Source organism: Protopterus annectens, chromosome 6.part0 (genome assembly GCF_019279795.1).
Source record: "Protopterus annectens isolate FY-2018-M chromosome 6.part0, PAN1.0, whole genome shotgun sequence".
In the NCBI taxonomy this organism is placed as follows: Eukaryota; Metazoa; Chordata; order Ceratodontiformes; family Protopteridae; genus Protopterus; species Protopterus annectens.
In genome coordinates this window covers 1,985,745,961-1,985,773,035 of record NC_056737.1, presented here as the reverse complement: position 1 = coordinate 1,985,773,035, position 27,075 = coordinate 1,985,745,961, and the positions used below count along the sequence as shown (strand labels likewise).

General features: G+C 40.9%; 1 protein-coding gene across 1 annotated transcript in view; it reads right to left on the bottom strand.

The window, feature by feature from the left end:
• PLEKHA3 (pleckstrin homology domain containing A3) overlaps nt 1-27,075 on the bottom strand; it is a 610,832-nt gene that overhangs the window by 455,746 nt on the left and 128,011 nt on the right. The gene's annotated exons all lie outside the window — the stretch shown is intronic.

Sequence of the window (27,075 nt, the reverse complement as noted above, 5' to 3'; positions counted from 1 at the left end):
GTGCTGCTGTAGCGTTGTCGCCTCACAGTAAGACGCTGTCCAGTTCGATTCTCAGCTAAAGCGTCTTCTGCTTGAAGACATACGCAAATGGGGCATACCTTCGTTGAAGGTTGTGCATCAGGGCTGGTAACTCAGCACGTAAAAATCAACTACCAATCATTAGCGGACCGGAGTTCCGCTGTGGCGACCCCTAACCGGGAAAAGCCGAAAGACTCAACAACATACACACACACTCACATACTCACAGACTGTGGGGACAGAAACATATTTCAATGAACACAGGTGGGGGTACAAGTGCCTTCAAAAGCAACTTTTGTCGGGATCTTTCTGTACTGCATCGCAGTGGTCAGATGGGCAGCAGTTCAACCACTGGTAAGTTTAACTTTGAAAACACAAATCACTAAAACCATGAATTGACATACTGACCCTACTGGTATGGATGGAGAACATCTACATAGAGTGTTAGCTACTCTTAATCAAAAAGTAGCACTGCTGTAAGGCAGCCAGCAGGGCTGGGAAAAAGAGCAACAGGAGGCACATCTCTGCTTTTTCATGAAAGGTATATGCTTTTTGCTATAAGTGACTTCCCAGATGAGGACCAAGAGGTGTGCATCAGGTATAGAAAAAAAGAGATGAGAGTTTTTAGATATCCATATTGTATGTCAATCGTTCCCACACTGATGTCAATGAATATCATGCATCATGAAAGAAACAGACAGCAACGGGTCAAACACCATTGTTCAGCCCTCATTCTTTCAGAATGAATGAGCATGGGGAGCTTCATTATTACCTAAAGTCAGTTAATGTGGGAGGGCAAAAAAAAAAAAGGAATTAGAAATTAATATGTACTAGTTCTGTTAAGACAGACATCTGATACATTACATCTTCACCCTTTAATTCTTAAGATATTTACATCTGCTTGTGAATACCCTGTAGAGATTTTATTTAACAATCTTTGTGTTATTTTAGCCAGTAGAAAACAAAATCAACTGCTTTTAAATTCTGGATATGTTTCACTGAAGTCATTTAAGAAAGGGCTACAACATATCTAATCCACCTAGCTGCAAAAATATGGCAGGTAAATGGCTGTTTTCTGTAATGTTCATTACACAGCCAAATGTAATGCATCTGAAGCCACCAACTGAGACACCAATTAAGTGAACTTCTCCATGTTTTAAGTTATAATTTGAGCCACAGGCAAAAAACATAATACAATGAAGCATGACTACATAAATAAAAGATATGTACTAACTGTAACATCAGATCTAGAAAACATAGAACCACAGCACCAAGAAGAAATGTAATGAACTAGTGACTGACACTGTGATTGCAAAAGTGGGATCACTGTGATTCACACACTGAGACTGAGACTGCAGTACCTGAGAGAACTGCTTTTACTCTGAGTTACAGTAATCTCAAAAATAGTACCTAAAAGTATCAGAGCTGCAGAGGGTGGGAATCCTCTGCATAAATGGTCATACTTTACTTAAATGAGCTTTGTGTTTCAATATTTATATTCTGTGATAGTACTTGTTAGTTTTAACCAGTTCTGTGTAGCATCTTAGTCATGAAGCAGAAAGTCCATCCTTCATAACCACAAGGAACGATGCTGCAGGCATTCGGACCACTTGAAAGATGAACCTTTCCCAGGCTACCTGTGACCATCTCCCTTCCCATCTTACCTTAGTCTTCTCGCACATTCTGGTTTTCTACTACAGTGTCAAGGTCAGGGAAGCGTTACAAATGGAAAAGAGGACAGAACAGAGAACGTCAGATAAGGCACACTGCAGCTGGTGGATGGAGATAGGGTATGTTATCAAAGCTGGATCTTCTTACAGTTGTATCATTATGTAAATATACCTTGTTTGTAACCGATAAGAGGTGGTCCATCCTCAGCAACTCCTAGGATAGGGTTCCTACATAACCCTCCTGGGTGGACACTATCAAGGAAACATACTACAAATAACAGCAGCCCAGGAGGAAGACCTGCACCTGAAAATAAAGTCCAGCTTATAGTGCCTCACAAAGGTGTTCAGGGAAGACAAAGTTGTAGCAGCACAAATAATATCAATAGTTGCATTACAGAAAAAGGAAGAAGAAATCTCTCTCTAATGGAATGAATCCTGGGAGCTAAAGAAAGGTATTAAGCAAAATCCTACCTAGAATGACAAGGAAAAGATGAATGACGTCAAAAACTAGCTGAGAAACTGGGGTCATTTGAGAGGGGATCCAGTATGCATCAGCATGGGATGAACTGCTGCACTTCCCCGCGATTTGCCAAAGATGACCTGCACCTCTCATTCCACAGCTTTCACATACTGGCTAAAGTTTTTACTGTCCCCATAGTGCCTTTTTAGGCAGAGTCCAGCTAACAGATTGTCTAACCAAGTGCTGGACATTATCAGTGTGTCACTGTTAGGAGTCTGAATAGCAAATTGCCTGACCTTGAAGCCCTCCTGCACTTGGCACACATTCATGTTTACATTACTACTGAAATCTGGTTTAAAGGTGCAGAAAGCACTTGCTTTATACACCAGGGTTTTCTGCCTACCACACTTTTAGACCCAAAAGAAACTGTGATGGAGTATTAATATTTGTTAAAGACCACAAGGCAGGGAGACCCACAAACCAAATGTAAAGAGACTCAACTAACTAAATAAAATCAGCTATCAGATCATAGCATGTTACAGGACCCCCTTAATAATCTGCAAAAATAATTTCCATTTCTTAAATACATTGGTTGAACCTAAAATACACAATAACTCCATCATCCTGGACAACTTTAACTACCCATTGATAAAATGGGAGGCCTACACCTCAAATGTAGGCTATACCCAAAAGCTCTTCAGTTTCATAAATTAAAACATTCTTAAATCAAATAGTCAAACAGTACACACTAGCGGAGAAAATGTTCTTGACCTGGTTCTTAAAAATAGAGCATCTATATGTACTATCCCCACCGGTATACCTTATCCCAGTCAAGTGTGACCACAAATTTGTAACTTTCTCTTTCAAAATCCTAAACCAGCAGATGCAAACACCACAGTATTTAAAGACTTCAAACAAAAGTACAAACTTTATACAATTCAACGATGAAGTCTCAAAGTTTAAGTATAACTATAACCCCCAAAATGTTGACATGGCTAGTAGTTATGCAAATAAACTCTATTCCTCACCTAGAAAACTGTATACATCTGTCAGTTCCTATCAAAACTAAACAAAAAGTACAGTTTTGTACCTACCATAAATGTAGATGTTCGAGGATTCCATTGCTGCAGTCCTTACTATTGGGTATAGTCCGCATCCAGTCGGCCCGAATACCAGAGTATAAGGCTGACGTCGGTCAGGGCGCATTAGACTGACGTCAGAACGTCAGGGTACTAATGCGCATGACCGGCGTCATATCCTCAGTCTTTTCTTGCCCCAGATGTCAGAAGACTCTAAAAAGACAAGGCCCAAAATACCTGCACCTAAACATGAACAATATATACAAAAATATAAGCAGGTAAATCACCTACACAACCACCCCTAAATACAGAGGGGAAGGAGGGAGGGTAAATTGGACTGCAGCAATGGAATCCTCGAACATCTACATTTATGGTAGGTACAAAACTGTACTATGTTCTTCGTCTTCCATTGCTGCAGTCCTTACTATTGGGTAGAATCCCAAAGCAGAGGTAAGGGAGGCTGGCAAACCATAAAGAAGCAGGAGCTGACAACATGCCTTGCAAAACAGCTGTGGCAAAACCAGCCCTAGACTTAGAGTAGATAGGAAGGTGATAATGCTTAGAGAAAGTATGCACTGAACTCCAAGTAGCTGCTTCCAAAATATCCTTAGTTGCCACCCCCCGTAGAAATGCTGTTGAAGTGGCAGTAGCCCTAGTGGAATGAGGCCTAATCCCAGCTGGAACCTCCTTGCCATGATGGGAATAACAAAATGCAATGCAAAAGCCAATCCACCTAGAAATAGTTTGTTTTGACACAGGCTTGCCCTGCGAACTCAAAGCAAAAGAAACAAACAACTGCTGAGACTGCCTAAAATCCTTAGTCCTGCTTAAGTAATAACGCAATTGCCTGTGTACATCTAAAGTATGCAAAATCTTTTCCCCTTTATTTTGGGGGTCTGCATAAAAGGTAGGCAAATGAATAGTTTGGTTTAAAGCCACACGAGAAACCACCTTAGGCATAAAGGAAGGATTAGTACGTAATGATACCCTATCCTTATGGAAAATCAAAAAGGGCTCGACTGCCATAAGGGCCTGCAACTCAGACACCCTTCTTGCAGAAGTAATAGCCAACAAAAAAGCAGTCTTCCATGACAAATATTTCAATTCAGCAGTAGCCGCAGGCTCAAAAGGTTGTAGAGTAAGTTTTTCCAACACAAAATTGAGATCCCAAGCAGGAGTAGGAGCTCTACGTGGGGGTCTTATATTCTTAGCCCCTCTAAGAAACTGCTTGAACAAAGGATGCGAAAACAATGGTGGGTCATAATCATAGTGAGCTGAGATTGCTGCAGCATGAATCTTGATGGAAGAGAAGGACAGACCCTTGTCCAGTAACTCAGTAAGATATTGAAGAGCCATACTCAAATTAGGCTCAGAAATCTCCAAATTCTTTGCTTTACTCCAAAATAAAAATCTCTTCCATTTTGCTGCGTACACTTTCCTTGTACTAGGTCTCCTAGCTTCCATAATCACATTTAAAACTTGTTGAGGAAGTTGAGACCTGCTGTGTTTCAACACAGAATATGCCAGGCTGTCAGATGAAGAGAGTGAAGCTTGACATTGAGCAGATGACCGTCCTGCTGGGATAACAGATGTGGAATCAAAGGTTAAGGCCATGGAGGCTTCTTTACCAGACTCCGTAGTAGAGGGTACCAGTGTTGCCGAGGCCAATCTGGAGCTATCAAAATCATCCTTGGCCTGTCCTGTCTGACCTTTAACAGTACCTTTGGAAGAAGAGGCAGAGGTGGAAAGGCATACAGATGAAGGTTTGTCCAACTGAAAGACAGAGCATCCACTTTCCAAGCTGTGTGACGAAACCCCTTTGTGCAAAACTGTGGCAGCTGGTGGTTTAGTGGAGAAGCGAACAGATCTATGTCTGGAGTTCCCCATGACACTGTCAATTTCTGAAATACATGAAGATCCAGTTTCCACTTGTGGGGATCCATGATTTGTCTGCTTAACACATCTGCTAAGGAGTTCTGTGCTCCTGGCAGAAACCTTGCCTGAAGAGTTAGGTGCAAGCGTGGCAGTCTCCCATAAAATCATTGCATGCCTGCATAGAGGATAAGAATGTGTTCCCCCTTGTTTGTTGAAGTACCACATGACAGTTGTGTTGTCTGTTAGAATCAACACTTGCCCTGGAAGAAGTAACCCCTTGAAAGCCAGCAATGCGAACTGGACTGCTAACATCTCCTTTATGTTGATATGTAGATGCTGTAGTCTGGCAGGCCACTTGTCTTGTATCCACTTTACATTTAGATGAGCTCCCCAAGCAATGTCTGAGGCATCTGTCGGCAAAATCTGACTCGCCTCTGGCCGGGTCACAGAGAGTCCCTTGTTTAGGTGACATTCCTGAGCCCACCACAAAAATACTCTTTGAAGGCAAGGTATTATTTGAATGACAGTGTCTAAATCCTGGCAGTGCTGTGTCCATACATTTTGAGATACCATTGTAACTTCCTCATATGCAGTTTGGCATTGGGAAGCACCAGAATACAAGATGCCATGAACCCTAATGCTTGAAGGACTGTCTCTGCAGTCAGCACGGACTGATGAGATAGTTGATGGAAGTAAAGTGACAGACTCTTTTGTTTGTCCGGGGTTAAAAAGGCCATCTGGGCTGCTGTATTCAGTCTCACACCCAGAAAGCACATGTCTTGAGAGGGTACTAGACTGGACTTTATTTCGTTCACAGAATACCCTAGGCATCTTAGCACTGCTATAAGATATTCCAGATGCTGTAGAAGGTCTTCCTTTTCTTGAGCCAGAATCAGGCAGTCGTCTAAATAAGGATAGATTTGAAGTCCTTGTAGCCTGAAGTAAGCTATCACCGGAGCCAGAACCTTTGTGAACACTCTGGGCGCAGTAGATAAGCCAAAGGGCAATGCAGAGAACTGATAATGAGAATCTCCAGCTTGAAACCGCAGATACTTCCTGTAACTTAGCCTGATATGCACATGAAGGTAAGCTTCCTTGAGATCTAAAGTTACCATCCAGTGATCTTTGCCCAGCAGGGGTAAAAGCTGTTGTAACGTCAACATCTTGAATTTGGGAATGTCCAGATAAGTGTTGAGGAGAGATAAATCCAAAAGCAGTCTCCACGTGTTCCCCTTTTCTGGTACTAGGAACATGCAAGAATAAAATCCTAGGCCCCTTTCTGACACAGGGACTGGTAGAATGATGTCCAACACCCATCTGTCTTGAGTAATTAAATTCCAATTTCCTTTGAAAAGAGACAGTTGTCCTTCCAAAGGAGCTGCCAGACGAGAATCTACTGGCAGTTGAAAAGGCAGGTCATTGGGTCTGTTTACGAAAGGACTGACCCCTGCCCTCACCAGAAGTCTGAGCAGGTGAACTCCCTGTTCTAGGCCTAAAAGAACCTTGAGCCCTGCCCCTACCACGTCTAGACCTACCCCTAGACTGGGAATCATAAGCAGGATATGTCCACCCCTTAGCAGGCCAATTTCTACTAAACTTCGGTGGCTGTACCTGCAAAAAATCTTTAACAGTTTGCATAGACTTAGCTTTGTCCTCCATTTTCTTTAAAACTGCTTCCACAGGTGAGCCAAACAACACATCAGACTGCAAAGGAGCATCCAAAATCCTTGTCTTAACATGCTCAGCCAAATTTTGATCCCTCAACCAGGCATGCCTGCGAAGAACAGAACTAGTGGCAGCCACCCTCGAGGAGGCCTGCACAGCATCAAAACCACATTGCAAAGAATGCTTGCCCACCTGTTCAGACACCTAAACTAAATCCAGCAAGTCTTTACAATCAATACCTTCCGCCAAAGCATCCACCTTAGATTTTAATTGTGAAAGGAGATAATTTTGATATTTCAGCATGTGAAACTGACAATTCAACGCTCTCATGGCTAGAGTGGAAGAAGTATACACTTTCTTACCCCACCTATCTAACGCCCTTGCCTCTTTGTCAGTGGGAACAGGATTTTTAACCACAGAGGCCTTAACACCTTTAGGCCCCTGAGAAACAGTTTCTGGGTCCGCCCTAGGACTCTTAAACAAATACTTATGAGCGTCGGGCACCCTATAGTACCTATCAGGTTTAACAGGAGCAGGAGGCAAAGAATCAGGGTTCAGGGAAGCCTCTGCAAAAACATCTTCCACCACAGTCAACACAGGAGGTATAGCTAAGGGCCTATGCTGGGGTAAAAACAAGAATTCCCTAAGCCTCTTCCTGGAATCAGAGTAATCCTGGCCTTCCCATTTAAAGTGCTCCCTCATGGAATGCAGAGTCTCTGAAAATGAAAAATCCTCAGGAGGAGAAGCCGAAGGAGTGGCATCATCCACATCAGAATCAGAATAATGAGGATACTCCTGCAAATCTTCCGCAGAAGATTCAGAAGCCCCTGAACCCTGTTCAAAACTGTCAAACTCTGGTTCCACTCTAGGCCTCTTATCAGGAGGGCCCATAGAACCTCTAATCATAGTAATCAAATCTTCTGCCATTTTAAGCATATGTTTCTTAGGTACAGAACCCGAAGGCTAGGAGAAGCCCCTACTGAAGCTGAAGTTGGCCTACCTCTAAAAGAAGTTTTGGCAACAGAAGGAGAGGCTCTAACTACTTTGGGAAGAGAGGGAAGAATAGTTACCTGAGAAGCCCCTCAGCCTGGCCTGCCTCCTGAGAGGGTACATCCTGTAACAGTAAAGTTTCTGCCTGAGACTCCATAGAAACTCCTGGCAAAACCTCTGGCTCCACTGAGCCATCTAAAGAACCGATGTCCGGGACTGCCGGTTCATCAACCCTAGGCTTCGCTGTTTTGTCCTTGCGCTTCTTGGATGAAGCGGGCGTCGGAGCATCCGACGGCATTTTATAATTGCAACGCTTCCCAAACACTAATCTGGCACAGTCTAACCTCCTCTTAATAGTGCGTTTGTTAAACTTAGCACAAGAGCGGCAACCAACAACGTCGTGCTCAGGCCCTAAACAAGGTATACATAATGTATGGTAATCCCTATGAGGTATTTGTTTCCCACAAGAAATACAGTTATTCACTTTTTCTGACATCCGGTTAAATACTGAGGCAAGAAAAAAAACCAAAATGTTCCCCAACGGGGTACTTAGCCAACTCTGATTCGGTCTGAAACTCCGGTTTCGGAAATATTTCAGAACGCCAACCTGCACTCGCAAAACTGCTTCTGCATCGGATCACGCGGCAAAAAAGACTGAGGATATGACGCCGGTCATGCGCATTAGTACCCTGACGTTCTGACGTCAGTCTAATGCGCCCTGACCGACGTCAGCCTTATACTCTGGTATTCGGGCCGACTGGATGCGGACTATACCCAATAGTAAGGACTGCAGCAATGGAAGACGAAGAACATCTGGAAGGGTAAGATCAAACTAGCCCAATGGTTCACATGCATAAACAAACATTACAGCAGAATGAAAAAGCTCATTAAAATATTTAGCAAAACTAAAGACATACAAACCAAGATCAACACCCAAAGGTTATTCAAGGAACTGAAAATGACCATCAAAAAAAGAAATGCTTCCCATGAACTTGGTCTGACATCAGAAGCTAATGATAATTACAAATCTTTCTTTACTTACATCAGGAAGTTACAAAATAACACCCATTATTGCTTTGAACTTTTGGACAACAGCAGTACCTACTCTGATCCAGTGGGCACTGCAAATAAATTAGCAAACAAATACAGTGCAAATTTTACCCCAGAGACATCTATACAACACCCATATTGTACCCACTGATTTCAACCCCCGTAACAACACAAAAGAACACTCATTAAAAGCACTCCAGCACTCCTCCAAAAAAAACCGTCCTCTGTGGGACCTAAAAACATATCAGGCTGCCAGCTGAACAGTACTAATCATGCGATGGTAGACCAAGTCAAACAACTACTCACCCTGAGCTTATCCACCAACTTTTGGTGCACAGCAGTTGTAATGCCACTTCAAAAGGACGGTCTCATCACAGAGCATGGGAATTACAGACTTATCTGCCTGATGAACCTCAGCTGCAAGGCCAAGAAACAGGTCAAAATAGACCTAATAAACTATGATATAAAAGATTTTATAAGACTTGTCCCCACCTGTTTTACTTTGTTAAAGGAAGATCCTGCCTAATAAATCAGATGACATTTTTTGAGAGGGGCAACAAACTGTGTACAGCGGTCATGTCGTCTATACAGCATACCTTGACCTCCCCAATACATTTAATGCTATACCATACCATATGCCAATATTATCAACAAGTTAGGGATTTATGTAGTTCAATGGATAGATAATTCAGTGAGGGACAGAACTCACAATGTGTGGGTGGCAGGCGTGTTTTTAGAAAGCATGAAAGGGATCTGTGACAGGACCTCTACTTTTAGGAATATACTTCTCTAATCTGAAAATTAAAAAAGGGGAACTCTGGTTAGCCAAGTACGTACATGCTGGTAAACTGAGTATTATACAAAAAGCTCCTCCTAATATGTAGAAACTACAAAGCAAACTCACACATGTTAATAGCTGGTGCTCTGAAAACAGGCTAAAAATAAATGTTAACAAATACAACATTGTTTCATTTGGTAAACAAAACCCACCCCAGCTTACAGTATAGAAAATATCCAACTCTGAAACAAAGATGTTGTGAGAGATACTGGAACACGAGTAGATAACTCCTTCTCCACTGACCATCATATGTTGCAGCAGTGGCCAGATTATTCTTCTACCTGACACAGCTGATCATGAAGGGTATTTCCTCTAGAAACAAAGAATTCATTACTCTTCTATTCTGCACTGATCAGGCCCACCATTGAACACAATGCCTCACTTGTATGTATCTTACTAAACATATCAAGCAGAGAGATGCCAAAGATTTCTGACAAAAAGATAATGGGCCTAAAGGACCTGAGCTACCAAAAGACACTGGAGGCCTTTGTCCTTGTATTCAGTCATATAGACTCCTTAAGAGTGATCTGTACTGCCTTTAGAGATCCAGCAGTCTAAGACCTCTTCTCTGCAAATCAAAGAGTCCTTCAAATACTAAAACCAAAGGTCTGAAATTGCTTCAGCAAATAAATCATGGTAGACAGATATGTCACACAATGACCACTGATTCTCTGGAATAAACTTCCTTTCCAGAACAAGCAATGTGACACACTCTTTCCTTTACGTATTAGAAAACTGGATGAGTGTGCATAAATTCACCCTCCACCCTGCTATTAACAGCCTAACATTCTTTGAAAAAGGAGGTAAGGTCTGCTGGTGGGGAAAGGCACGGCATACATGGCCCAGTTACCTTGTGCACTCTATGACTGCATAAAAAGGCTTTCGATATTCGTTGTGACGACTCAATTTAAATAGCTTACCTCATCCAGATTTAGCAGAGCAGACAAATAGCTGGCCATCCTTATAAAAAGATATGGGTCTGTCCACATATAGTTTAAGTTCACTGTGTAACTCTGTTGTGGTTAGACTATTAAAAGTGAAAACACATTTATTTATAAGTTCAAATTTGATACTGTGGTGATCTGGGTTTACTTTATGAGCTACCTTTTCTTTGTACAGTCAGGCATACACGCTTGACAGAAAAGGCTTGCAACATAAATTATTCTAATGGCAGAAGTGACAGCTACCCGTAAAAGGTTTTCCAAGACATGAACAACTTCTGTGCAAAACAGGCAGACAGAAAGGGTGGAACAGTAAGCTTTCAGAATGAAATACAGGCCATGCAAGAAGGAAGGATCTCGAACAGGAGGGTCTGACCATTCTACAGACTTTAACAGAGGCAAGTAAAGAGGCGTCATACTTAGAATAAAAGGTGGAAATGGCTAATAAATATACCTTAACAGCAAACTAGATTAGGCAAAGATTCTGGATAAGTATGACAACTCTTAAGGAAGACGGGCTATAAAAAAGATCAGCTCCTTTAGTGGAAACCCAAAAGCAAAAATAGGTCCATTTACCTCATCAAGTCTTCTGGATAGGAGGCCTAAGGGGAAAGGAAAACAATCAAAACTACTCTCTCAAAAAAGGCCATCAGTGGAACTGGAAAAGGTGACAGCAAACATATTGAAATGTGACAGATGGAGTAGATTTTGCTAAAGAAATGGTCTTTGCAGAAGAATTCATGTTTTCTGGGGCCAGAAGACAGCTATAAGAATATCCCTGGCCCTGAAAAAGTTTCTTTGTGCAGAATAGTAGCATCACAGGAAATGAAAGAGAAGCGTAAGAACTTACTTGGCCACTTGTAACCTATACCATCTTTGGTATGACACCCTCCTCCCTGGGGATGGGAGTCAGAGACAAGGTGACACAGTAGATTTCTCAGAGAGGTAAAGAGACTGCGTAACACCTAACAAGCAAGAATTGCTTCTTGTCACTGAGGGACTATGGGATTATTCATGAAGCAACAAACAACACAGTGGAGGCCCAGAGAGAAAAGTTTCACAATTACTTACAGAAATATTTACATGTAATACAATTAAAAAAATACAGGAAAATTTTAGAGAAACACAATCTACATATACATGGCATTTGATACAGAAGAGTGAGAAAAAGCACATCAACATTAATGCAGTAACATTTATAGTTTCCAACATAAGTTGATGTGTTCATAGATTACACATAGAAACCAGCATAGTGTACTGTTTGACAGTGGACTTATTCTACACGTGAGATTGCAGTATGCAGATGGAAAAGGACATGATGCAGGAATAAACTTAGGTAGGGAAATGGTCAGTAGGAGGAGTTAGTGTAGACAGTGGTCTAATGAGAATGAGGACAGGAGTTGAGAAGTAAAGGTATGTGAGTTAGTTAAGAAGGAGAAAAAATGAGGAGGGTGTAGGAAAGTAGAAGAGGGAGAGAGCCAGTAATGTTGTGTGAGAAAAATATTATGGTATTAAGTGGGGTAGTTGGGGTATTGGTAAACTGAGCCTAGGAGGAGGATTTAGTAAGGAGTAGTGCAAGGACAAAAACATTTATTTTTGAGGAAATTCCTGAGCAGATTTTTAAATTTAATTGTAACTTGTCAGAGATTATGACTGGTTGGGGTATGCTATTCTGGACTTTGGATATACAGCTAGAGTAAACAGAGTCACAGGCGACATTATTGCTTTTGGATACTTGTAATAGGGACTTGTTTGAAGATCAGAGTAGTTGAGAGTTTGTGTACGGTTGGAGTAATTGATTAAGAGAGTTTTTTTTTTTTCTGGATGGTAAACCAGCCTGTAGGCAGTCAGGAGTTGAGTGCAGGTTAGGTAATGTGGTAGTTCTAGCCAGTTTAGTTGTTGTAAGGCAGAGCGGTGGTGGGACCTGTGGGGGGAACTGGTAGCAAATTTAGAAATTTTATTGTAGCAGGTCTCTAGTTTGGTTAGCTCAGTCTTCTTTAGGTTGGTGAAGATAGGGGAGGCGTAAAGTAGAGTGGAGAGGAGTTGGGTTTTGGTGACTGCTTGTCTTGTGCTGGCAGTGAGGAAGAGCTTCAGTCGATAGAGCCCCTAGCTTCGTGTGCATCTTTTTAATTGTCTGGGATAGGTGTAAATCAAATTTCAGATTGCTTTCTTTTACTACACCTAGTAATTTTGTTTTGGTCTTCTGTACATATTATGGTATTGCTGGAAAATACTACTTGGAACGTACTTGTTAGGTTGTGTGCTTTACTGGGGTGGAAGAGCATGAGTTTGGTTTTGGATGTATTTAGAATTAGTTGAGTTTCTGTTAGCCAAGTTTCTACTGCTAGGAAGGACTGTTGTGTTTTAGCTTTGAGTTCTTTTAGGGTCAGTGTAGTGCAGATCACAGTGGAGTCATCAGCATATTGGACAATGGCGACTAGAGAAGTGGCTGTGTGAAGTCTATTGGTAAAAAAAAAAAAAAAAGAGGTCCTAGAACTGATCCTTGGGGGAACACCCATGGTAACTGGTAAAAGGGTTGAGAGGTCATACTGCCATTTGACAGACTGTTGACGGCTAGTTAAGCAACTAAGGAACCATAAGAGTAAAGAACGGCTGACTTTTAGTAGGGAGAGCTCATTAAGTAACTTTTGATGAGAAACAGTATCAAATGCTTTGGATAGGTCCAAGAAGATGGAGAATACTAGATTCCCATCATTTCTATGTTGGTTGACAGAATTGGTAAAGCTGAAAAGTGCAGTTGTGGTACTAAGATCTGGGCGAAAGTAGTATTGTGTATTACATAAGGAGATTTTTAGATACAACGTAACTGAAGAGCTGCATACGAATGCACTTTTCTAAGATTTTGGAAAGGGATGATAAGACAGCAATGGGTCTACAGTTGGAAAATTCTATTAAGGTGCCACCTTTGTGCACAGGGATTATGTAGGATGTTTTCCAGATATGAGGAACATGTTGTTCAGTTATTGACCAGTTGATGAGAATAGAGAATGGCTAGGAGATGGTTTCTGCAGCCAGTTTTAAGGAATCAGAGGGCAGGTTATCAGCTGCAAGTGTTGCGGGCTTTAATTTATAAAGTTGTTTTTTTATGGTTGAGGTTTGGAAAGGTTTGAATGAGATGGAGCTAGGTTCATTCTTGTGTGCAGTTGGGATAGCTAGAGGTGCATTGGTGTGGGCCTTAGTAATTGAGAGTATAGCATTTGTAAAGGAGTTGAACTGTGCAGCTATGTTTTCATTATTATTAGAGGCTGATGGGGTAGAAATGGACGACTGGCTTGACTGAAGGAGTTTATGGCAGTCCAGATTTTTTTAGGATTGTTGTGGTGCTTTTTCTGTATAGTTGTATAGTATAATTTTTGTCTAGTTTGACCTGGGTTTTGGCTTTATTTCTTAAGATGTTTACAGTGGTCTCGGTTAGGTTGATTTTTATTTGTGAGCCACAGTGTCCAGGCTTTATCTCTTAGTTTCAGTAAATTGTTTGTATCTTTAGAAAGCCATGGGGTGATGTTAGATGTTACTTGAGTAGTTGTATATGGGACTAGGCTGTTTAGTATGTCAAGGAAGTTAGTGTTGAAATATTCCACGGCCATGTCTAGGGGAAGAGTTTTGAGTGGGGTCCAGTCACATTTTTGTAATATGGAGTTAAAGGTTTCTGCATTGAAGTTTTCTGTTGAGAATTTGTAGATAGACAGCATTTCTATGGGGATGGAGATGATGTCTAAGTATGTTGGTCGGTGATCACTAATGCTATCTGGCAGACAGCCGGATTTGTTGGGCTAGATAAGTTTGTTTGTTAGAATCTGGTCTAGGATCAAGTGTCTTTTGGACGCTTTGTCTATTCTGGTTGTAGACTGTATGATCTGAAGAAGCCATGCAGGCTGATATAGTTAATGGAGTTATCAGAACTGTAGGAATACCAGTCAGTATTAAAGTCACCCATTATGACAGTTTCTTATGGGAAAGTTTTGGAAAACCAAAGTAAAAAAAAAAAACTGAATTATGTAGGGTTAATGCCAGGTAGAATGTAAATACCAGTTATATTTAGCTGATTATTGTGATTTATTTCAAGTTTTGTGAAAAGTATTTCTATATTATTGCAGTTAGACATGCTTGGTTTAATAAGTTGCACCTTTATATATTTTTTTGTACAGTATGGCTATACCCCCCTCCATGCTTGTTTTTTCTGTCCTGTCTATGTAAATTATAACCTGGAGGAGTATTTCACTACTGGTACTTACAGGTTTCAACCAGGTTTCTGTTAGAACTAAAACATCCAGAGAGTAAAGTGATAGGCTAGCATGGAGTTTGTGTATTTTATTGGCTATGCTTCTGACAGTCATATTAAGGAGCAAGAGGTTAGAGTTGGTGGGAACTGTTAATGTCAGACTACTGGGTGGAAGAGTGGTGGTTAACGGGCTGCAGCTGCGGATAATGAGGGCCAGGGTTTGGGTGTATATCCCCAGAGAGTTGTAATTTTTATTTTATTTTTATTTTACATTTGTTAACCGGGCTAGTCTAACTGGATATATTTCCATTTTCAGTAGAGGCCCGGGGAGAAAAGCTCCGGCAATTATAGAAATTACAACATTAAAAATTAAAAATTTAAAATTTAAAGAATTAAAAGTAGAAATTGACAGAAAAGGTTTTAATAAAAATACAACAAGGACTTGTGCTTAGAGATAGAAAGTATGCTGTACAACCAGTATTAATAAGATAGAAAAAGAAGTTAGTTAATTAAGAGTAATTAATCTACTAGAGAGAGTTTATTGGCATATAAATTTGGGAGTATCAGTTAGTCTATCTTACTAGGAATTAGTATGTAACAAAAGTATTAGGAGTGTTAGTAATTTAAGTGAGAAAAGTAGGAATTCGAAATTTAGGGAGCTATACTTAGTAAAGGGAAATGGTTAGTCAGGCTTACTACAGGGGCATAACCAGTGTGTTTGGAGGTGTTTTTTGAGGTTATGTTTAAAGAGAGGCAAGGAAGAAGTAATGTTAGTTCGTTGGGCAGTAGGTTCCAGTGTTTTCCCACTGTGTTACAAAAAAGAGAGTCTCCGGCCAGGTTATTAGACTTGCCTATGCAAGCAAGCAGTTTCTTAGAGGAGCGCAAGGAATTCAGATTTTTGTAAGGCTGGATGAGATTGGAAAGAATAGGAGTACTGTTGGGTTGGTAGAAAATCTTGTGAGCAATGGTGAGCTGGGGTAGTATCAGTTGGTTTTGAAGTTCAGGCCAGCCTAGTTGCCTTAGATTCAGACAGTGGTGAGTTCTAAAGGTGTTGCCAGTGGCAAATCTGGCAATGGAATTATAGGAATTTGCTAGCTTGGTAATATTATTTTTCTTTAGGTTAGTATATATGGGTGAAGCGTACAGAAGTGTAGAGATTAAAGTGTGAGTGAGCAATTGTGGTTCTGGCTATAGGAGTTAGGAAAGGTTTGATCTTATATAAGGAGCCTATTTTTCTGTTGACAGTTTTAATAGTATTATTTATGTGGCAATCAAAAGTCAGGTTATTGTCAATAGTTATTCCTAGCAGTTTAGTGGTTGTGTCAGGGAGTATAATAGTACCATTATTGGAAATAACAGAGAAGTTTATGTAGGCGGATTTGTTTGTGGGTGTAAAGAGAAGGAGCTTAGTTTTTTTAGCATTGAGAAGGAGGCATCTATTTGTAAACCATGTTTCTACTATGTTAAATACTTTCTGGGTTAGAGATTAGGAGTTTGCTGTGCATACTAGCGTAGAATCATCTGCGTATTGTATGCAGGTGGCTTGGGAGATTGCTGTGTGGAGTTCATTCATAAATAGTGAAAAGAGAAGTGGTCCTAGAATAGAGCCTTGAGGGACTCCGAGGGTAACTGGCTGAAGGGATGATATGTTGTTTTGCCAGAGAACTGCTTGTTGCCTATTGCTAAGATAAGACCTAAACCATTTAATAGTCTGACGGTCAAAGGAGAGGGACTTTAGAATGTTGATGAGAAGGGCATGGTTGACCATGTCAAAAGCTTTTGAGAGGTCGATAAAGAGAGCAGATGAGAGGTTATTGTTGTTGCGATTTCTATTAATGGTATCTATAAAAGATAGCAGGGCAGTTGTGGTACTGTGTGATGGCCTAAGCCATGTTGACAGTTAGCTAGAATGTTGTGTTGAGATAAATGATGTAGTAGTTGTTGGTGCATGCATTTTTCCATTATTTTGGCTAAAGGAGATAACAGAGCTATAGGTCTGTAATTAGAGTAATCATTTGAATTCCCACCTTTATGTAGGGGAATAATATGGGAGATTTTCCAAATGTCTGGAATGATTCCTTCTGTAAAGGTTCTGTTGATGAGGATGGATACAGGGTATGCAATTACCTTAGCTGCTTTTTGCAAGTATTTTGATGGTATTTGGTCAGCAGAAGGTGTGCAGGGCTTAAGTTTCTGGATGAGTTTACAGATGAGAGTAGTCGAGATAGGTTGCAGTTTAAATGTTGGTAGTGGAGGTAATGTTGTGGCGTGAAGGCTTGAGTTGTCTGGGATTAGCTGACTGGCTAGTGTTTGTATAGTCTCTGTGAAGAAAGTATTAAATGTATTGGCTGTTTGTAGGGGGGTATTAGGATCAGCCTCAAGAGGGGTAGGTGTATGAGAGTATCCAGGGGACAGGAGTTTGTTTATGCTAGACCAAAATTTTTGGGGATTGTTTTGATGGTTTTGTTGTAGTTTACAGTAATACTTCTTTTTATCTGTAAGTATTGCCTTTTTTGTATTATTTCTTAGTTGCCTAAAATTTTGTTGATCAGAGATAGTTTTGTTAGCCCTCCATTTAGCCCAAGATTTGTTCCTTAGTAGAATTTTTTGCCTGGTTTCTTTGGAAAGCCAGGGGGCTGGTTTGGATTTAATTCGGATCGACCGTTTAGGTGCATGTTTATCAAGAATGGATAAAAAAGTAGAGTTTAAATATTTTATAGCCTCTTCAAGTGGTAGAGTTTTTAAAGGGTACCAGTTACAGGCACTAAGTTCATTTTGGAATGATTCTGGGCTAAAGTGTTTATTGGACCGCGCAATCCTAAAAGTGAGGGGGTTTAGGCAGGTCATGTTTTTGTCTTATGATGTAGGTCAACATATGATCACTTAAATCGTCTGGGACAGTGCCTACCTTATAAGCTTGCTCCTGTCTATTTATTAGTATCCAGTCTAAGGTAGTCTCTTTTTTGTTTGGTTTATTAATTCTGGTCGTGGAGGTGATAGTTTGATTAAAGCCATGCAGGTTAATGTGAGAAGTGGGGTTATCTGTATTGACTTTTTTCCAGTCAGTATTAAAATCACCTAGTATTACTGTTTCTTGGGGGTAGGTTGAGGATGCCCAGTTTAATATAGCTTCAATTGAGCTGATATTATTACCGGGAGGTAGGTAGATACAGATGAGGTATAAAGCTTTGTTAGGGTTGATTTGAAGTTTGGTGACTAGGACTTCGGCATTACTATCCTGAGGAGGGTTATATGGGAGTGTGGAGATGTGAAATCCATCTTTAAATATAACTGCTAAGCCCCCTCCCTTACGTTTTATTCGGTCTTCTCTAATGATATTGTAGCCTTGGGAGATAATTTCGTTGTCTTTGGTTCCTGGTTTCAACCAAGTTTCTGTCAGGCAAAGGATATCAAAGGAGTGAATATCTAGAAGAGCATGGAGATGAGCTACTTTATTGTTAAGGCTACGGATGTTTAGATGTCCTATTAGGAGTGAGTTGGGGAGTTTAGGCTGGGCTGTTAGGGTAGTAGTATTGTCAGGGCCAGGGTTTGGGTGGATGTCACCATCTAGTAAGGCGAGATTGAGAGGTTTTGTTGCTGCATTGTATTTTAGGTAAAGTAAATATTTCTCTCTTTTTATAGTATGATTATTATATTTAGAGTGGGAGACTCTGTAGAATTTGGGTAGTAGATAGCTGGGAATGGAAGTGATATTAGTGTGATTGCAAGTGAGTATGGATGTGTGAATTGCTGTTTGTTTTAGAGAGCAGTTGAAATGGTAATACTGCAGTTTTTCGAAAAAAGTGAGGAGGTAGGTGGAGGTAAGGATAGTAGGAAGTATAGCTAGGAATATTAATTTGGTTAAGGTAGTCGAAGCCATTTTCACTGAGATTGAGATTAGGAAGTGTTAAATGGGAAGGGTTAAAATTTGTGAGTAGTGGAAGTAGATAAGGAGGGTGTAGAGAGGAGGGAGTTAGTTCCTGTTAAGCAGTAGAGGAGGGCTAAGGTAATGTAGTCAAAGTAGTGGTGTATTGTAATAAGGAATGAGTAAGGGTGTGTCTGATTAGTTTAAATGGAGGTATGTGTGATTGGGTGGAAGTTGAGGAGGGAGTGGCTAAGTAAGTATAAGTGTAGGACCACTGGGGGTGGGTGGGATTTGGGGGTAGGCTAGGGGAGCGGAGTGAGCCCATAGGGCGAACGGAGCGGGTAGACACAAGGAAGAAGACAGCAGGACAGAGAGAGGAAACAGTCAGGATAAAGGTAAGTACGGAGGGAGCTAGGTAGGAAGGTTAAAGTGACTGTAGGTGTATGCGTGAGGGAACAGACAAGTATCGAGAGCTGGCTGGAGGGTAGGACCGATAGTAAGTAGTGAAAGAGGAGAGGTGTTATATTGAGATGTTATAGTAAGTTGGAAGGAGAGATGGAAGGGAGGTAGTAGTTGGTGAATACTGCCACCTAGTGGCCAATCTCTGTAGTAATGGGGAGAGGAAACATTAAAACAATGAAATAGATGAGCAGGCAGTCCAGATATATGGAAGAAAAAAAAGGCCGGGTGAGGTAGGAAAAGGGGATTTCAAGTCAAGAGGGTATGGGGTAAGATGCTGGGTGTTCAGGCCGTAATCCTACACTAACACCAGGAAAGTGGTAGAGCAAAATTCACAAGCAGAGTAACATCAGTTATAGCAGCATATTACATACTTTCTTTCACCCTTTTAGTTCACTTCTGTGAGAAAGGTAGGACTTCTCTTGTATGGTGGCAGGCAGAGAGGGAAGGCAATAAGCCTTAAGAGTGGCCTTGAAAATCCAGTAGGGCTGGGCCAGTACACCTGTTTATCTGGGTAAGTAGGGTTGTAGTGTTTCTTTCACCCTTTTAGTTCACTTCTGTGAGAAAGGTAGGACTTCTCTTGTATGGTGGCAGGCAGAGAGGGAAGGCAATAAGCCTTAAGAGTGGCCTTGAAAATCCAGTAGGGCTGGGCCAGTACACCCGTTTATCTGGGTAAGTAGGGTTGTAGTGTTTCTTTCACCCTTTTAGTTCACTTCTGTGAGAAAGGTAGGACTTCTCTTGTATGGTGGCAGGCAGAGAGGGAAGGCAATAAGCCTTAAGAGTGGCCTTGAAAATCCAGTAGGGCTGGGCCAGTACACCCGTTTATCTGGGTAAGTAGGGTTGTAGTGTTTCTTTCACCCTTTTAGTTCACTTCTGTGAGAAAGGTAGGATTTCTCTTGTATGGTGGCAGGCAGAGAGGGAAGGCAATAAGCCTTAAGAGTGGCCTTGAAAATCCAGTAGGGCTGGGCCAGTACACCCGTTTATCTGGGTAAGTAGGGTTGTAGTGTGGGAGTGAGGAACAGCACGGCCAGGAGCACGCAGCAGCCACGAGGAGATCCAGGGATTTGCAGATGTACAAGAGAAGTTTAGAGAATTTTGATATCAGTTTGGAACATTTGATAGAAGACAGGGATTCAGAGGAGAGTGGAATGTATTTATTTGAAAAATACTCTCTGTATGTTGTGTTATACAGGTTGGAAGCAATAATAATGTTTGAAAGTGATGGGTTGTGGTGCTGGGGATTGGTGTATGTAGGAGAGGAGCAATTGTTGTGTAGATGTATGTGACAGTAAGTTAGGTGATATGAAAATATTAGGAGAGTACAGATGGTAGTGTGTAAGTGTAGCATTTGCAAGAGTTTGGTACATAGAGGTGACATTGTATAGGATAGGGAGAGAAGATTTAGAAATGGGAGCTGGTATAGGAAAGGCTAGTGGTTAGTTTATAGTGACAGAGGTAGAAAACAGATGATATTTTGTGTTGTAAGAAGTGATGGAGATGTAACAAGAAGATGTATATGGATAGTAGGTGAATGTAGAATTAGGGTGATGATAGTTTAGTAGGAGGTAAATAGTTAGAAAATAGTAGGTACACGTAAAGCACAAGAGAGATGGTTTGGGTTTATATGTGCTATAAAGGAGATGAGGTGTGTTACAGAGAGTATTTATGGATGGTGGGATAATAAGGGCAGGGAGGAGCTAGTTTATGACCAATGAGGCATGGAAGATTTTGTGTGTGGTGTGGGTGTATGTGGATGATGTGGTATAATGTGATTGGGAGACAGCGTTTGGGGAGTGGTTAGGTAGGTATAAGTTTAGATGTAATGGAGGTGGGTGGGATTTGGAGGTAGGGGAGCAGAGTGAGCCCAAGTGAAGCGAGGGCAAACAGAGTGGAAAGAACTGGGAAGAACCTGGTAAGAGAAATTCCAAGAGAACAAAAACAATCAGTAACCCAAGAAAATCTAAGACCACTAGCTGGGCTACAAGAGGTTTCTTGTGTGAGAGAAACTATGTCTTTCCAACAGCAAAACCCGGTAAGTAAATATCCAACTGCACCTGAAAGGATAAAACCGGTTGGATGCACTAGCATAGTAGATGGATAATACAGGGCAGTCTAAAGGCTGTTTCTCAGCATTCCCATTGCTAGAGAGTTGCATTTGCAAGAGGGGTAGCTAACTGTGGTGGTATGAGGGGAAGGGTGCCCAGAGATACATCCCCAGCGAGGTATGCATGCCACTTAACACATGTATTTCACAAGAGGCAAAACAAAACAGAATTTGTTCTATGGAGTAAGAGGGCGACGTACTTTCCATCAGATTCTGCTTTCCTGGTATTAACAATTCACTCTACAGGAGAACGGTATGAGCAGCAGCAGAGAAGAGGTAGGAGACAGCCCAAATAGTTGATTAAAGAGAGGGAATCAAATTAACAGTAATAAGGAAACTGATGAAAAATATCTTGTTAGTACAATCTATTTAAAAAACATAATTCAACAGGCTGAAGAGAAAGGAGAAGATTTAACAGAATAAAAAAAATGAGTAATTATCAGATTAACACTACAGTATCAAGTACGCTCAATGCACTCAAGTGAATGAAGAAAAATGGGAAATCAAGCACTGCGGAATAATACAGCATAAATGTTAAACATACTAGCTTTCATCACAGACGCAATGAATTCTTTAGTTACCACATGCGCACAATGTATTACTGCAGCTCAAACAGAAAACGCTTCTGCATCAAATGTTAACTTACCACTGTAGTAATAGTGTAATATATGCCTAATGAGACACACTTTCCAACAATATAACATACGGTTGCCTTGTGAATTCTGCAATGAACTCTCCTTAGATACAGCAAAGTATCATCTAACGTTTGGAGTTTACAAAGTTACCTTTTGTAGCTTATATGAGCTGACAAGAGGATAGATCAGAAGCTCGTATACTACTTGCTTCAGACTTTTTTTTTTTTTTAATGTTACATTTGTTTACCAGAAAAGTCCAACTGGACACAGGTCCTTTTTCAGCACAGGCCCGGGCAGAAAAGCTCCAGTGTAGAAATACAAATACAAACAGTATTTACAGTAGGAAATACACATTTCTTTGGAAGAAAGCATTTACATAATATAGTATTACCAATTTTTGTCTTTCGGCTTTTTCTCGGTAAGGGGTCGCCACAGCGGAACTCCGGTCCGCTAATGATTGGCAGTAGATGTTTATGAAACGCCAAGGTGCCAGCTCAACCCCCAACCTTCAACGAAGGCATGCCCATTTATGCACGCATGTCTTTCAAATGCTACCCAACCGCGGGCAATAACAGGCAAACATATGCTTTGAAAGAAACATTTACAAAACACATCATTCATGAATGCATCAATTAAATGAGAAAGAGAACTATTTTCTATACGGTTGAGGTCAATAATGGTGTAAGATAACACTTGATGAGAAATATAAATATATTCACACATACATATATATATACACATACATACATGGTGAATAAAAAAACTGTACGCACCCCTGTTAAAATGCCAGGTTTTTGTGATATAAAAAATTAGACCACAATAATCATTTCAAAACTTTTCCCACCTTTATTGTGACCTATAACCTGTACAATTCAATTGAAAAACAAACAAATCTGTTAGGGGGAAAAATATAAAAAATAAAAAACGTAAAATAAGCTGGTTGCATAAGTGTGCACACCCTTAAACTAATACTTTATTGAAGCACCTTTTGATTTAATTACAGCATTCAGTCTTTTTGGGTACACACCTGCCATCAATTAAAGAGACTGATTAACTCCAAATAAAGTTCAGCTGTCCAAGTAGGATTTTCCTGACATTTACTCAGTTGCCTGCTACAGCAAAAGCCATGGTTCGCAGAGAGCTTACAAAGCATCAAAGGGATCTCATTGTTGAAGGGTATCCGTCAGGAGAAGAGTACAAAAAAGATAGAAAGGAATCTTTGGTTATGGTGTGGAGGTCTCGTAAGGAGGATGCTCCACATATTAGTGTGGAGTCATCTTTAATTGTGCCACAGAGTTGTGATGTGTAGAGGTGTGGAGCTGGTTGGTGAAGAGAGAGAAAAGTAGAGGCCCATGGATGGAGCCTTGTGGAACCCCTACGATAACTGGGAGAAGGGGGGAAAGGTGATGCTACCACTGGAGGGCCTGCTGTCATCCTGACAGGTAGCTCTGGAACCAGGTGATAGAGGCGCTACTAATATTTCGGTTGATGAGAACATTGATGAGTATTTTTGTGATTTACCATATCAAAGGCTTTGGACAAGTACAGAAATATGGCGGAAACAAATTGTCCACTGTTCCTATGGTGGTTCACTGTGTTAGTAAATGACGTAAGGACTGTGGTGGTGCTATCAGAGGAGCAAAAGCCGTGTTGAGCATTTCATAATAGCTTGTGTGTGAGAAGGTAGTCCACGAGTTGGATGTGGATGACTCTCTCAAGAATTTTAGATGAGGGTGACAGGATGGCAACTGGATGGTAATTAGTCAGCTCTGTGGAATTACCTCCCTTGTGAAAAGGAAGGATGTGGGAGATTTTGCAGATAGCTGGTTCTCTGATACTGATCTGTTTATGAGTATGGCAACTGGGTATGCTATTGCTTCTGCTGCGATTTTCAGAAAGTCAGCTTGGAGGCTATCAGCGGCTGGGGTAGTTGGTTTCAGTTTTTTAATTTTTTTAAAATTTTTTTTATGGTATCAACAGACACAGAGTGTATTGTGAACATGTTGGTGCCATTTTGGGAGATGGTACAATGCTAGGGTGATAAAGGGACAGAGTTATTGGAGATGTTTTGCGAATTTGCAAGGGCTTAGACAGTTTCTGTAAAGTATTTATTGAATTGGCTTGCTTTATTATCAGAGTGGCTGACTGACGCTGGAGTGGGAGTAGCTGATTTACCTGGTAGTAGTAAATTATTTACTGCAGCCCAGAACTTTTGTGGATTATTATACTATTTTTTTTTTCTGGATATTGTGGCAGTAGTTGATTTTATCTAATTTTACTAGTTTCTTAGCTTTGTTTCATAGCTCTAAGAATGTTTGCCTTGTTATTTGGGTTTTGCTTTTATGAAACTGTTCCCAAGCCTTATCTCTAGCCTTTAGTAATGATCTGCATTTTTACTTCGCCAAAGTGCATAGTTAGCATTGACTCTTAATAGTTCTAGGGGGAGCATGGCAGTTTAGTATATCTAAGAAAGTTATTGAGTTGTGCAGCAGCGCTAGAACAAATTAATATCTAGTACCAATAATGGCGAAAATAGCCTCACCCTAAAAACACGTAACATTGCTCACCAGAGCACAATAGGTAGAAATTATAATAAACAAGATGGGACAAAAGGGGAGCCTGCCTCAAGCTCATGCTGTAAGGACACAATCAGCAGTTGTTAACAGGGTGCAAATGCAGCAGCAGCATTCATTTAAGATGCTATGAGTGATATCAATGTATCTTAAATAAATACATTTAGCAGCTTAGTGTGAACTGTTGCAAGGAGATTATATTGCTACAGTGACTAACACAGCAAGTTACTAAATGCATTAATTTAAAATCTGCAATATTACCCATGGCATCTAAATGAATAAAGGGATGCAGGATGTCAGCAGTGCAGTTGTTGGCAGCTGCTGATCTGCTGCTGGTTTCACTGTGCTAAACTTTGGTTCAGAAGACCTTTAGACCTTTTTTGTAATGCTCATCTTTAAAAAGACCCCTTTTTTGTCCTCAACAACAGGTTGAAGAGGCACCATTCAAAAGGAGTGCTTAGGGAGTTAGGCAGCCTAGCTGTATCTCCATTACATTCTTACCTGTTGTTAAAATACCACACAAAAGCTATGTTTGGTCAACTGGAAAGAGATGACCCCTGAAATGTCAAGGTTAAAAAATGCTATTTTTCAAAACTGTGATGATTCCAGAAGCTATCAGGCACCCTAAATGATCTGCCAACTGAAATGCACCACCCAAAGTAAAAGCATCCATGGTGACTGTGGTGTGATATATCTGAAGTTGGAAAGGGTTTCCTGTCTGTAGAGTGGCAGGGTTCAATCACATCTGTACATGCACTTAACAGGTTGTAATACAAAATGGAAAAGTCAGGGGGTTGAGAAAATGGGACCAATGGACATGAACTGTCCACTGCAGAATGCTTAAATGCAACCTTCATACAGAATGTTGTGATTCAGCTACTACTGTAGTTGTACTGGACAAGTTCTGGAGATGCAAAATGGAAGAGAGAGAAATAAGATGACCCCACGATAGGAACTGTCCACTGAAGAACCCTTACATGAAATATAGCAAGAGGAAACATAGAAACAGAAACTGCCATAAAGTCTAAAGCTCTTGAATAGTGCACATTAGAACAGACTGCACTGACAAAACAGAGGCAACTGCAAGATAAAGAGAGAGCATCCTGTCCTGGGGCAGAATGGCCTGACACAATTTAATGTACAACATTCATCCTGTAAATGTAAGAGACTAACTGGAAGTATACTGCACACATGGGTGTTCACTGTAGTTCACTGTTTTCCTAATAAAACTAGACAGCTTGAACACCGACATCCTTCTGTTCTCCAGATATGTCAGAGATGGTGCAGCAAGGAGCCAGTCGCCTAAACACAAGAATATCCTGACTTCCTGTACAATTTGGACAACTGCTACTACTGTTATGCCCTTGGTGAACACCACGGAATGGAGGAACTATGATAGGGAAGTGTTCTGAATTGGTTATGGCTGGCTCTGAACTTGATATGCAGAAAATGCCTTTGCATCTTCACTATCTTGATGTGGAGGTAGGTATCTTGGAGGTGCAAAAGAATAGTTGTGTAAAATCTTACCATAACCATAGATGTCCTTCTATTCTATGTTGCAGTATTCTTTACATATGGGTTGTATTCCCCCAAACAACCAGACATCTGGCCTGTACACAAAAGCGTAGAGCCACGGTCTGTACATGGGGTGTCACGTGTAGGCACAGACAATGTCAACCATAAAAGGGACGTCCACACATACCATCTTCAAAAGAAAATCCCAGAGGAGCCTAGGTGGACCATCCTAGGAAAGAGCAAGCTGTAGGGGAAAGGCGGCAGGGATAGAATACTGCAACATAGAAGAGAAGGGACATCTATGTTTATGTTAAGATTTTACAAAACTATCCTATGTCCTTCTATTCAATTTTGCAGTACTATTTACATATGGGAGAGTGCAAGAGCTGTAAAGGGAACCAAGAGAGGAGGGTAGAGAAGAGAGAACTAACAGGAAGCATTTTCCAAGAACCCATGCAGAATTGCGCTAGCAAATCCCGCTCTGGATTTGGAAACAGTGTAATGTTTCATGAAGGTGTAAACAGATGACCAGGGGGTTGCTTCCATGATGGAATGGGCATCTAGACCCTTGAAGAAGGCCCCTGAGGATGCAACTGACCTAGTGGAATGTGCCTTGACAGATGCTAATAGGAACTTTCCATGGAATTCATAGCAAAACACAACAGCCTTAGAAATCCAAGTGGATATAGTTTGTTTGGACACAGTTAAGCCAAGAGACCTGGGATGAAATGACACAAACAGTTGGTCAAACTTCCTGATAGACTTTGTCTTGTCCAGGTAAAATCAGAAGTGTCTATGCACATCCAAGGTGTGTAAAATCCTCTCACTAGAGGACTGAGGTGAAGAAAATAAGGTAGGCAACTGAATGGATTGATTAAGTGACAACTTATTCACCACTTTAGACATAAAGGAAGGGGTGGTTCTCAAGGATACCCGGTCCTTATGGAAAACCAGAAAGGGAGGCAAAGCCATTAATGCCTGAATTTCAGAAACCCTTCTGGCAGAGGTTAAGGCTAGCAGAAGCACTGTTTTGCATGTGCAAAACTTTAGGGAAGCCGAAACTGCTGGTTCAAAAGGAGCTTGGGAGAGTTTTTC